The sequence below is a fragment of the Carettochelys insculpta genome, chromosome 15 (genome assembly GCF_033958435.1).
Source record: "Carettochelys insculpta isolate YL-2023 chromosome 15, ASM3395843v1, whole genome shotgun sequence".
Taxonomy (NCBI): domain Eukaryota; kingdom Metazoa; phylum Chordata; order Testudines; family Carettochelyidae; genus Carettochelys; species Carettochelys insculpta.
In genome coordinates this window covers 13,429,517-13,442,983 of record NC_134151.1, presented here as the reverse complement: position 1 = coordinate 13,442,983, position 13,467 = coordinate 13,429,517, and positions in this window count along the sequence as shown.

Sequence of the window (13,467 nt, the reverse complement as noted above, 5' to 3'; positions counted from 1 at the left end):
AGAAAAGAAAAGCCCTAAAGATGAAGAATTCTGATCTTGGGGGACAAAGGGTTTTTAAAAAAAAACACACCAAGTTAGCCAGTCAGACTGCCCGTAGCATAGAAAGATCATCATCTTCCTCTTTGTCATTAGTGTCCCCCAAACCAGACTTCATCAATGACTCAATACAGTTTTTATGTCTAGATTTCTCAACAAGAACCCAAACTATTGCACTTCAGCCACCAGCACATGCTGAAATGTGACTATTGGACTCCATTGGAAACCAGTACACATAATATTTTAAGACAATATGTTTTCCATAAGTATGCTTTATACACACATTGCTTTGCTTTAGAGAGGTAGCCATGTTAGTCTGTAGCTTCAAGAACAAGAAGAAGTCTTGTGGCACCTTATAGACTAACAGATATTTGGAGCGTAAACTTTCGTGGGCCAAGACCCGCTTCATCAGATGCATGAGTGGGGGAGTCGTTTCACAGGGGTATTTAAAGAGTGGGGTCCCAGTAAAAGGGAGGGCCAGAGCTGACAGCTCTTGTGCTGACAGCTCTGGCCCTCCCTTTTACTGGGACCCCACTTTTTAAATACCCCTGTGAAACCACCCCCCCACTCATGCATCTGATGAAGCGGGTCTTGGCCCACGAAAGCTTACGCTCCAAATATCTGTTAGTCTATAAGGTGCCACAAGACTTCTTGTTATTCTCATTGTTTTGTAGGTGATAGGTTGCATCTTTCTTTTAAAAACAAGAACACTGCTGGCAAAATTCCACTCTGTGATTAGCATTGCAGTTCTGTCTTTAAATATTGTGTAAACCCCCCATTAAGCTGCTCATAGAAGTTTCACTTTGAGGTAGAGTGCAGACTCTGCCACAACTCTACTTTGTGAATCTGAATCTGGGACTCTGGCCATACGCTTCTCAAGTCAGATTATGAAGCACAACCCTTCCAAAGAGGATAGTACAGGCATTGTTCGAATCCAGAGTTAGCGGTGGTACTTACCACTCTACACCCTGCACTGCTGATATGTTCTAGATTTCACTGTCAGTAACATATGTGAACTCCTGGCTCACTGTAACAGACTTGCCATGGTCACAGACAGACTCACCAGTCTATCTTGCCACTTAGGCAGGCTGCATTTAGTCCTTGTCTACATTTCACAGCTTTCAACAGCACAGGTATGTGTTGCTGAAAGTCAGGTAGTATAGCTGCTGTTTGTCAGCTCTTGCCGACAAATCACTTCCACCCCCAACAAGTGGTGTTCATGGGTAGCAAGAGAGCCCTCCTGTTGACAATGTGCTGTTCACCCGAGGTGCTCGTCTTCTCAAAACTTTTGTCTTTCAGAGTGAAGGCTTTGTCATTTAATTGCTAGAGTAGACAAAAGCCAGAGTGATAAATAGTCACACCAAAATAGACTCACCAGTAATTGTATTCAGGCTACTTTTAGTCCCAGGACACCAGTTACTTAACATGGATCAATTAAATTCCCTACATCTTATACCAAAAACTTTGCCTGTAGCCAATCTTGCAATAAACTATCTAAAGGCTTGTTAGGGAGGAAAGAGAAATGAAAGTTCTTTTCAGGCTAAAGCAAGCAAACATATAAATGAGTTACCATCTAAATCCTGCAAGCAAAAGACTTGGGAGCTCTCAATTCAAAATGTCTTTTGCAGTGTCCCTAAAGGGGGTAACACACGTAGACCTCTGGCTTTAGCTTGGTTTCTCTGGCCATGTTAGAATTCGGACACCCAAGAGATAAACAATCCTCACGCCAACTATTTTCATTTTCCTCTGCCAGCATTCAGAGCAATAGAACAAGGCCTTGTGCACTTCACCGTGATTGTGTTAAGGCCACTGACCAATCCTTTGTATTGCAATGTTCCTTGAGGCCCATCTGCTTTAGAGACTGAGCCGAAGGGGTTGAGGAAAACCCTCTGCCCATGTGGTTTCAGAAGCTTAGAGCAAACATATTTAAAGTTATAAATAAAAGCTTACATATTTCCTTATAACCTACAATACAGACATTACAAATAACACACATCAGTTTACAAGCATTTAATAATCTAAACACTGACTATGTTCTTACAAGAATAATACCTATTTTGAGCAAAATAAACATCCAAATGAACTGGTTTCATCTCCAGCTATAAGTTTGTTCTTCTTAGCTAATGTCTTCCATCTTGGCAAGAGCTGGCACTTGGTCTACCAATGTCACAGATCATTTCTGCCAATTTGCCTCTTCTTGTTCCTACAGATTGAATGCAGAAGACAGGAAGCTTGCTGGTTCATTTGAAGGGGAATGCTAGGAACACCCTAGTGAAAATACTGCTTGGTTGGTTGGTTTGTTTTTCTGAAGCCAAAACAAAACAGTACAATAGGGTACCTCTTCAAAGCCTTCAGCATGGCACACTGAATAGAAATTTCCCAGATGGCCTTCAAATTAAAGTATCAGGTGTGGTGACCTTCTCACATGATATCCAGTCATTCTGAGTTGGATGGCTGATTGAAACTGGTTCATCATAAGCCATGGAAGCATTGGTACCAGGAAAGGATAATTAATGATGAAAGAGGGTTAGCCCTCTAAGAAAGGAGAAAGGAAAGGTACACAAGGCCTATAAAAACATTTCTTCCTCTGCCTTGTAAAACAAGATTGTTCTAGCCTAAAGCAATTTCTCCAATTCTCCATACCCCTCTTACTACCCCTTTAATTATATATATCATTAGGTTGGGGGCAAGCTGGTCTGTGAAGCCAGAATTGCTGTTTTGCTGCATTAGCACTTCTGTTTGGATTAGTTTCACTAAGCGTAATGTAGAGAAATTGGGGGAAACAGCTGTATTTTTTTTTCCACATTTCACTTACGTGGTCCAACCAGAAATCCCACTAGCAATATTAGGCACAGATGTTTTCTTGCTTGTGCAGAATTCTTACCACAGTTTAAACCTCAGTGGAACTGTGAAAACCTCACTCTGCCAAACGATAGCTGACTAAAGTCTGTGGGTGGATTAATGAGACCAAACACATCTAGCCACAAGACACCAAGTGGACCCTTTGGTAGCTCTCAGCAGCCCACAAAACACAGCCACCCAGATTCTTATTTATATTGTGCTTTTAAGATCTGAACACAAGGATTGGCTTACAGCTCTGTAACCACAGCATGCCTTACTCCTAATTACACTGTTTTGTCTGTGTCAGTATAACAAGTATGAACATTTATATTTAACAAACACAGAACTACCCCATTTAAAATGAATCCAGTGATTTGACTCCAAAAAGTAATAGAGATATAACCTGCAATCACTCCTTCCTCAAAGCCATTGTGCTGTTGCTGAGGTCTGTTGGAGAAAAACGAGCACCAGAGTCAAAGGCCTTTGAAAATCCACCCCCCCGCAATGCACATACAAATGTAGAGTTCAGGCCTTTTAGCCTCTGTGTCAGGACAAACAGCTGAGTGCCCCAACTGAAAGCAGGGTTGTGATGAATTTGAGGGCAGTGCTGAGTTCCACAGACAGAGATACAACTGGAGAAAGATCTGCCACTTGTGACTAATATTATCTGTCAGGGCTTCCCTGCAACTGGAAAAATGAGGAATCCAACGGTACCTTAACATTTATTTGGGCACAAGCTTTTGTGGGCAAAAGCCCACTTCATCAGATGCAATATTGCCTCTGACAAAGTGGGGTTTGCCCATGACAGCTTATGCCCCAAATAAATCTGTTAATCTTTCAGGTGCCACAGACTAACATGGCTACCCCTCTAGTCTGTTTAACTGGGATTTTACAAATGTCTTCCTGAAATCTGGAGACTGTTGCCTGAACAACAGAGAGATTCTATGTAACACAGGACTAATCAGGAGTTAAATGTGTTTACTGGCCTGTGGCACTACATACACTTCACCCACACAGTGTTATTGAGGAATTCTCCATTTGCCTATAACTGATTCTGAATTTTCACCACTCAAGTCAAATTTTCTACTTAATATATTTATATGTTTCTTGACTTTGGCACCACTCCATTATAAGACATGGTTTCCCACTGGAGAGTATAACTTTCTATTAATAGTGGCAGCTGTTTATAAAACTCCTTGGGCTTGTTTATACTAGCCCTCTCCTTCGAAGGGGGCATGTAAATGAGCCTGACTGGAGTATAGCAATGAGGTGCTGCACTGCACATGTAGCACCTCATTAGCATAATTCCCGCAGCATGAACATTGAAGTTGCTAACTTCGAAGCAGTGGCAAGCCGCCTAGCCATGGGCACTTTGAAGCAGCGGGGGGCAGGGAGGGGTACTTCAAAGTTCCCGCAGCCAGACTGCTTGCCGCTGCTTTGAAGTTAGCAATTTTGGCATTCGCGCAGTGGGAATTAAGCTAATGAGGCACTGCCTGTGCAGCGCAGCACCTCATTGGTATACTCCGATCGGGCTCATTTACATGCTCCCTTTGAAGGAGGGGGGTAAGTGGAGACGAGGCTTTGGAGTACTATGAGGAAAAACTGATTCTTTTCCAATTTACATCAGCATTTGATGACTGAATTTATATTAGCAGGCAATCTGAGGTCATCCCTCCTCCTGGCATTAGGGGATAATATGGAATATGGTACAAAAACTAATAATATTTTGCCTCTGCACAGCAGCAATTATGAGGTGTGACCCCTCTAGAACTAATTTCTACATTGAGTTCTGCAACTAGCTTTATATGAACCATCACCATCTCTCCATAAAAACTGTAATGGTGACAAGACGGGCAAAACATTCCTAATACCTTCCAAACAAATTTCATCTTCATAGATTTTACAGCCAGAAGGAACTATTATGATCATCTAATATGACTTCCTGCATAAAACAAGATGAAGAACCTCACTCGGTAATTTCTGCATCAAGCCCATACATTCAGTTTGAGCTACAGAATATCTTTGGGAGGACAGCCAGTCTTGAGTTAAGAATGTTGGGTGCTTGAGAAGCTACTTACCACAGCCATACGGAGGGCTAGCTCACTGGTTGCAAAACTCCCAGGGTCATGAATTCAGTCCTTAAAGGGGCCATTTAGGGATCTGAGCCAGATAGATTTAAAAAAAAAAAAATCTGTCAAGGAGGCTGATAGGTCTTGCTGTGAGTGCAGGCATCTGCACTTCCAGCTCTATGAAACAGGTGTATCTCCATTTATTTTTATTATTATTATTACCCTTAACTAAAGGTATTCCTATAGGCAATTATTCTCACTCCTAAAAACTCACACCATATTTCTAGTCAGAATACGTCTAGCTTCGGTTTCTTTCTGTTGGATCCATTTATCCTTTTCTGTCATGTTAAAGAGCTATCAGAGCTATTCCCGTATACATAATTGCAAATCGTTATCAAGTCAGATTTTAACTCTTTCTTGGATAAACTGAATGACTGAACTTCTTTACTTTCTCACTGTAAAGCACATTTTCCAGACCTTAAATTATTGAGGCCAAAGAAAAAGGGCATTTACTTAAAGCCTTGGTTTTAGTTGTTTGATTAGGCCTCTAGTATGTGTCTCAGCTTGGCAGGTGACAATAAATCAATGTATTCACCTTGATGTTTAGAGAAAAAGCATTGAGAAAAGAGGACAATTTAAGAAATACACACCTCATACTTATTTTCTTCAGGATCCCCTTTGTTAGTCTGGTTTTCACTGCAATTTCTCCCTTAATGTTATTTCTCTGCTGATGCAACTGTACTGCTTTGTCCAGGCCTGGCAATGGGTGACAATAAAGGCAACTGCTACAGTGCCTGGAAATTCAAAAGGGCCTGGGGCTCACAACGGCAGGTGCCCCAGGCACTTTAAATCCCCATCAGAGCACCACAAGTCCTGCACCCTTTTGAATTGCTGGGCCCTGGGTGAAGGAGCTGCAGTGTGATGAGGATCAGGTATCACAGAGGGCTGGCTGGCCTTCAGCCCCTCCCCTTACAAACCAGGCCATGCCCCTTTCAAGAATTCGTAGCCAGCCTCCCACTCTCCCTGCAGGTCTGTTGATATCCCTGCTCCCCTCAGCTCTAGTGCATCTGGGGATGATGCTCTTTGCTGTGGAGAGAGCTTTCTTGTCAGCATGATGAAACCAAGAGGCAGTAGCTAGGTTGGCAAGAAAAGCCTGAGTTGGCAAGCCTATGCTGCCACTGGTGCTGTCCTTGCTACCATGGCTATACTGCCATTTTCAGCATGCCAAGGCAGTTTGTTTACTTGAGCTAGGACGCACACTCCCCTAGCTCGTGGTGTAGACATGATCTGTAGGAGTTAAGGTTGCTGTTCTTAGATAGCAGTGCCGTATTTTGAATGACATCTTTTAGGTTAAAGCAGAAATTCAACTCACTTTGCAGGGGATTTTGGACAGAAATAATCAGTCACTAAAGACTGCTCAGGGACCTCGAGACTCCTTTTAGCTAGGGTAGTAAAAATGATTCAACAGTAAGTCCTGCAAGCAGAAAATGCTTTGGCACATTAACATCTGCAGATAAAGTCAGTCTTCCACATTCCACCATTTATCTTTGAAAACAAATATACTTCCGCACTTCCTTTTCTGTTTCCCATTCAATGCCATACATCTGTATTTTAGGCTAGCTGCAATCCATCTGTAAGATAGTGAAATTACTCAGTAGAGGAAAAAAGAACTGCAGTCAAAAAGATCTTTTCCACGAGGCCAGTGTTTCTAACAAGACAGTAAAAATGTATTAACAACTGTAGAGTAATAGGGAAAAAACAAAACAAAGAACTCCCTGCCTCAGTCCCGTCTTATCTCTGTGCAAGCAGCCCAGCATTCTCTCACATCTGTCTCCCAGGCAGCCACTGTCATCCCTCTCCCACCCCCACCATGCTTTAGGAAAATTGGCTTATGAATATGAAGATGCTTTATGCAAAACCAGTCATGTAACATATCAATTTTAATGTTAACAATCCGCTGAAGCTGTACAACTTATTTTTGTGTATGTATCATTCTTGTACATGAAGAAAAACATATGACGTGTGAATCTGGTTTTACTTATAAATGTGCTAATGAAGGCTATTAAGGCTACCTTAGGAATTTAATGGCTCAATACTCAAACTAACAACTTTTGAATAGCCTTGTTTGTCCTGTAAGCCCAAACTGTGGTCAGTCCTAGAAAGACACGTGACCATGCCATATGGGATTGGAATCCATCTTGAATCTTGTATTTTTCCATGGGGATGGGGAGACTGAATAAAGGGTTCCTGTCCTTGGAGAAAGGCTATTTAAGGAATGAAAAGCAATCAGGTCTTTGTCATCTATTGGCCTTTGAAACTGCCTTGGCCGCCATAAGAGAACACGCATCAAGAAACCTGAAAACAAAGGACTCTAAAGAACTCTGAAAAAAAGCTGTAGACCCAAGACAGAGTAAAGATCAGCTATGGCTTGGCATTTTACCTGAGATAAGAACAACCATTTAGGAGTAAGAACTTGCATGTAACAAGTTTCTTAGTATATTAGAATTAGCAGGTATTCTTTTGTTTATTTTAAGTTAGGAACTTACTTTGATCTGTCAGGGCAGACATCTTTATGAGCCGTGTCTATGTAAAACACACAGTTTTAGATGGATTTATTTAGAGTTTTGGTCCCTTTTGGGGGTTGGGTTCCATGATGCTAACAACCTTTTCACTGAGATTTCCCACAGCTGAACTGGTTCAGCATCTGAATTGGGCTGCAATGGGGCAGTAACCTCAACTCTGTGCCTTGGCTGGGGGGAGACCAGAGTTTCTGACCCAGCAGGATGGGGTAGTGGGGAGCCACAGAGAGCAGAAAAGAGGACATCAGTGGTTGATCAGCACACCAGGGGACAACTCCAAGGGGATTTCTGTGATGCAACCTGCCACAGACACTTCTAGCTCTTCCCCTGTGTGTGTTTAAAATGGAAGAGGGACCTGAACTGAAGTTAATCCTGCCACAGGTTATGTCCCTGCCTCTTGTCATAAATTTGTTTATATACTCATTAAAAGTTGTATTCTCAATAAAAAGTTACAAATTCAAAGTTACAGTTCTGTAGAGCACTGTGTATAGTAGAGATATTTACTAGCCTTTCTAACTCATTTTCAACAATGTAGCAAAATTAACCATTTTGGCAACCCTAGATGGGGTTTTAATTGACAATACTATTTTCAACTCTGTGGCTGTGTCTATACTTAGCAAAAACTTCAAAATGGCCATGCTAATGGCCAAATCGAAGAGTACTAATGAGGTGCTGAAATGAACATTCAGCGCCTCATTAGCATGCTGCCAGCCATGGCACTTCGAAAGTGATAGGAATAAGGGGATTTTGATGTTTGCTGGGTCCTTTCAAAAAAGTTCCCCATGTAGGAGAGTCCCTCGCGAGTGAAATGCGACACTTTTGAAGTGCTGCGGCCAGCAGCATGCTAATGAGGTGCTAGATATTCATTTCAGCGCCTCATTAGTATTCTTCGATTTGGCCATTAGCATGGCCATTTCAAATTTTTTCCTAAGTGTACACGTAACCTGTATGGATTAGACTGGGCTGCAATGACATAGTATTGAAAGCTGCGTCAGCAGCCAAAGCCCACCAACTGAAGCACTATTTGCAATGGTGGGATTTTTTTCTAAAATGTGCTAGTGTAGACAAAGCCTTGATCTCCTCCTCATTACTATTAAGCAGTGATTTGGGCTACATAGTCATAAAACTAATTCTCATGTTTGTTGTGTTTCATATCATGAAAGACTGGTTTATTTATTTAATGGAAGTACATTGGCAAATATGTGCTCCAGCAGAACTTTCTGAAATCCTGTAAGTCAGAACACAGTGAACCCAGGCACATCATTACAGTACAGGCATATTTTTCCATCTGCAGATAACAGTGCTAGAGAAAGGCACAACTACTCAAAACTGTTTTCTCTCTGAGCACATAGTCTACGTAGGGCAAAATTCAACTTTCTGTCTGCATTGGATGTGCAGCAGATCTGGGTGTGAACTAATCAACTACTGATAGTTAACAATATTCTGGATCAAACCTTACAGCATCAGCACACTGAACTTTACTTTTTTCTCAAGTGCTTTTGATCATTTTCAATTAGCCAATATTACTTTTATATTCTTTGAGTGCATTTTTGTTACCTCTCTTGTACACTGTGCTCTTGGCCTGCTTCCTGCTTGAAACAAAATGGAAGGCTTTGGCTGTAACTATCCAGGCTGAAAAGCTGAATATACTCTGATGCTTCAATGTTTAGCTCACATCTGGTATGAGCTCATCATTGGGATGGGGGGTGGGGAAGGTGGCTAAGGCTGGTTTTAGCAATAAATAGTTTACAACATTTTGATACCCTCTGTGCTGATCCAATGTCTGAAAGAAGGCTGAGAAGAGTAAGGACTCTCAAAGTAGTTTACAGGTTATAATTTGGATTTCAGGAGAAAAAATTATCTCCACAAAAATTCTGTCATTTTAATGGTTTTTTTAGTGCCTTAACATTCTATTATAATTTATTTGTATTGTGGTAGCACCTAATAGCCTCAGGCATGGTAAAGTGCCCAGTTTACTATAGGTTGAACCTCTCTAGTCTGGCACCCTCGGGCTATGACTGATGCTGAACAAGAGAATTTGCTGGATCACGGGAGGTCAATATTGTCTAGCAGTATTACCAACACTTCCACTGCTTACAGGGCTCTTAGAAGACAATTGGGGGTAAATTACAGCTAAATAACACCACAGAACACTGAGAGCCAGGACTGGTGGTTGTAAATAAATTTCATGGGCCCAAGGGAAGCTTGGCCAGCCCCCTGATAAGTGGTCATATGACTAATTATGGATGTTGCCAGACGAGAGAGTGCCAGACTAGAGGGTTCAACCCGTAGGTGCTATACAGACACAGAATAGAAAAAATGGTTTATCCTTGCCCCTAAGAGCTTACAATCTAGGTACCATCTTAGTATAGAGTTTTTTTCTGAGAAGGGCCCCTGAGCTACAGCAGTCAATGAAAGTGGGGAGTAAGTAGTTTAAAATCACCTTAAGTATACACAGAAATCCAGTGTTTTACTCCTAAACAACGAGGCAGATTGAAATTCTCTGTCTCATTAGATTTGGTGAAGATGTCTTTAACCTTATCCCTTTACCCTCTCAGTTTTATTTCACTGTCTTGATCTGTTCAGGAGGTGCTATCTGTGCAGACATCCATTCCACAAACAACACGGTGGTATTTTAGTGCCTGACTCATGTCTAAGTCTGGTCTACACTTGCACATTAGGCCAAACTTAGCTGACATATTGATTTTCTACACATTCCATTCCATCAACATTAAGAGCTCCCAAGATGGATTTTGGTTCTCCTGCTTTTCACAAGGAGTAACACCAAATTCTATCTTGCATGGTCAACCTTGGGGTAGTATTGTGAAATTCAATGCTCTTGGCCTTCTGAAGGTGTCCGACAGTGCCCCAATTTGACTACTTTGGCAAGCACTTTCAACTCAGCACTTTCCTGTTTGGCCAGAGTGGTGAGCAGAACAGACAGCACACCTGAGCAGCACATCTGGCCATGAATTCCCACTGTGGCGGACAAGCTCCAACCTGATCTGTGTAGGCAATCCGGGGGAGAGACGGATCATGGGGAATGAAGTTATACTGGCAGAACTACAAAGCAGCAAAAGAAATGCAGACATATATGCCAATATCTCATGGGGCGTGGTGGAAAAAGGATACACTAAGGAAGTCCAGCAGTGTTGTGTGAAAAAAAGGTGCTCAGGCATGTGTGCCAGAAGACAAAGGAAACAAATGGACATGCTGGGTCATCACCTCAAACTTTCTGCTTCTATGAGCAGCTGCATGGGACTCTAGGGAGTACCCAGCCACTGTTTCCAAACAGGCCATGCATACCTCCTAAGAGATTCCTCAGGCAACCTGTGGCAACATCAGGAAAGACAGAATGGAAGAGGCCAGGGAAGAGGAGGACAATGGTGAGCAGGCGAACAGCAGTTGATCTCACTGACAGCCAGAACATTTTTTTAACTTTGGACCTCCTCCTGTACTCCCAAGATCTTTTTGTTGCTGGACCCTGATGCTGGGGGGAGGGCATCTCTGTTGAGTTCTCATCTTTAATAATGCTACATGTGGGTTAAGGGAATTGGGTGGGATCTTGTTAACATTTCTGGGGATGGAGCACCAATCTTCCCTGCACGTCTCTATAATGCTCTCAGACAGATTCTCTTTAATCCTTATCAGCTATGTCTACACTAGCCCCCCCCCTTTGAAAGGGGGATGCTAATGAGACACTTTGGGATATGCTAATGAGGCACTGCAGTGAACATCCAGCACCTCGTTAACATATGGCGGCTGTAGCACTTCCTATAACCAAATAGGAATAAGGGGATTTTGAAGTACGCAGGGGCCTTTTGAAAAGGACCCCATGTAGACAAGCCACGCATGATCAAAAATGGCACTTTTGAAGTGTCACAACCGCCGTTGTGCTAATGGAGCACTGCATATTCACTGAAGTGCCTCATTAGCATATCCCAAAGTGTCTCATTAGAGTCTCCCTTTTGAAAGGGGGGGGGTCTAATGTAGACATAACCATCATGAGGTTTCTGGGAAGGCCTGACTTATTCCTACCTCCACAGTAGGACACCTTTCCACGCCAAGCCAGCCACAAGTAATCTAGTATCATTGCAGCACAGACTAGTTCAGCATAACTCCCAGCCTTTTCTCCAAGGGGAATAGATGTGTAACTTAAGAGCATTAAACCATGATAGCACAAGCTGCATCACCATGTGTGGCCTACCCCGACCCTTTCCTTCCCCAGGCTCCTGGGGGAAGGGAAACTTTCACTGCCCCGGCTGGGAAGGGAGGGGTTGTTGGGGAGGAGGAAGACTGTGGTGGCTGTGACAGTCACAGCCCTGATGACCACCATCCTCCCCATCCCCAGCATGCACAACTGCAGAACCTGCTTTTTAAATCCATTGTCCTGCACACAGCTAGAGAGCAGGCGACAATGCGTGTCTTACCATATCTGGAGGTGAACCAAGTCAAGCAGGCCCCTTAAGACCTCTGTGTTGTACCTGCTGCACAGACGATGCTAAAAAGCAAAAGCTTGTCCTTGTACATAATGCACCCCTATTGTTTTCCACAGATCCTCTTTCATGAGATTACTTTGTGTGTTATAAAAAGTATTTTTTGTCGCAGTGTCTGCAACAAACTACTCCCTCTCCTCCAGCTGTTAGACCAGAACAGATCAGAAGGTGAAAACGAATGCAGGAAGGCATATTCCTTGAGCACATGCAATCCACCCCCATGGACACAGTACACTGAAATACATGCAAGAGAACCACATTGGAAGATAGGGGATTGATGGGGAGAAGTGGAGAGCGCCTCCACTAAGCATGAAGTCCAGATTCAAGAGGAGATGGTGAAGTTCATGGTGCAGCAAATACAGCTTCTAAGGTTTTTGGTGGAGGACACAGAACCCCACTGCAGCCTATGTTGAACCACATGCCCTCCTCACCATATTCCATACTCACCCTGCTCCACAGTACCCCAGATTGTTGGGAGTGGGGAGTCAAGGGCAGCCTTCCCCTTAACCACAAGAATGGGTCCCAGAACAGAAGACTGACATACTGATTGCAAAATGCCTTTTGCTCTTGTTCACCTGCTTCCAAAGCTCCTGCCATAACTCCAATCTGTCCTTCATTTTGTTCCCTAAATAAAAATGCATAACCTCTCAAAAACAGTGTCTTTATTGCTTGTGTTGTGCCGGGGGGTGAGGAAGGGAGTGTTAATAGGGTTTACAGGCCAGCACACATCATACAGAGGGCCTGTCATTAACAGCAACAGACACGACTGTCATGTCACCGTCTGGTTCTTGATAAAGCTGTTTTCAGAGCCTCTCTGATTACCAGTGACACTCACTGTGCTATCCTTATTGGCCTTGTGTATGGCTGCTCCTAATTAGCATCCAGGTTATCTGCCTTGTCCCTCCAGCCTGGCATGAAATTTTCCCCCTTACTCTCATGTAAGTTATGGAGCGCACAGCAGACTCCACCACGAGGGGAATGTTGCCTCCACTGAGGGATAATCAAGTCAGAAGCCTCCCGGACTTGACCTATAAATGGCCAAATGCACATTCTACTACCATTCAGCACTTGCTCAGCCTCTGTAATGCATTTTGAGATCTATAAATTATGGTTGCTACACTGCAGTTACGGTTTTCTTCCTTATCCACCAAATAGTTTCTGTATTTGCTTTTCCATGTGACTACTTTAAATAGTTTATTTTTGCTTTATAATTTTCAAAGATAGAGACCTGACAGGAAAATTCCAATGCTATCATCAACATATCAACTTCAAAATATTAAAATACCATATAGTAATAAATAAAAAAGTGTCATTGTTCTTGCAGCATGTATGTATGTGCTGCACAGAGGAGTAGAAGAAAATGAGGCTACACAACTAAATAAGGTTTGTAAAGCTGTTGAGTTGCACAAGCTGGTTAACAATGGTATCAGTAATTAATGATGGCAA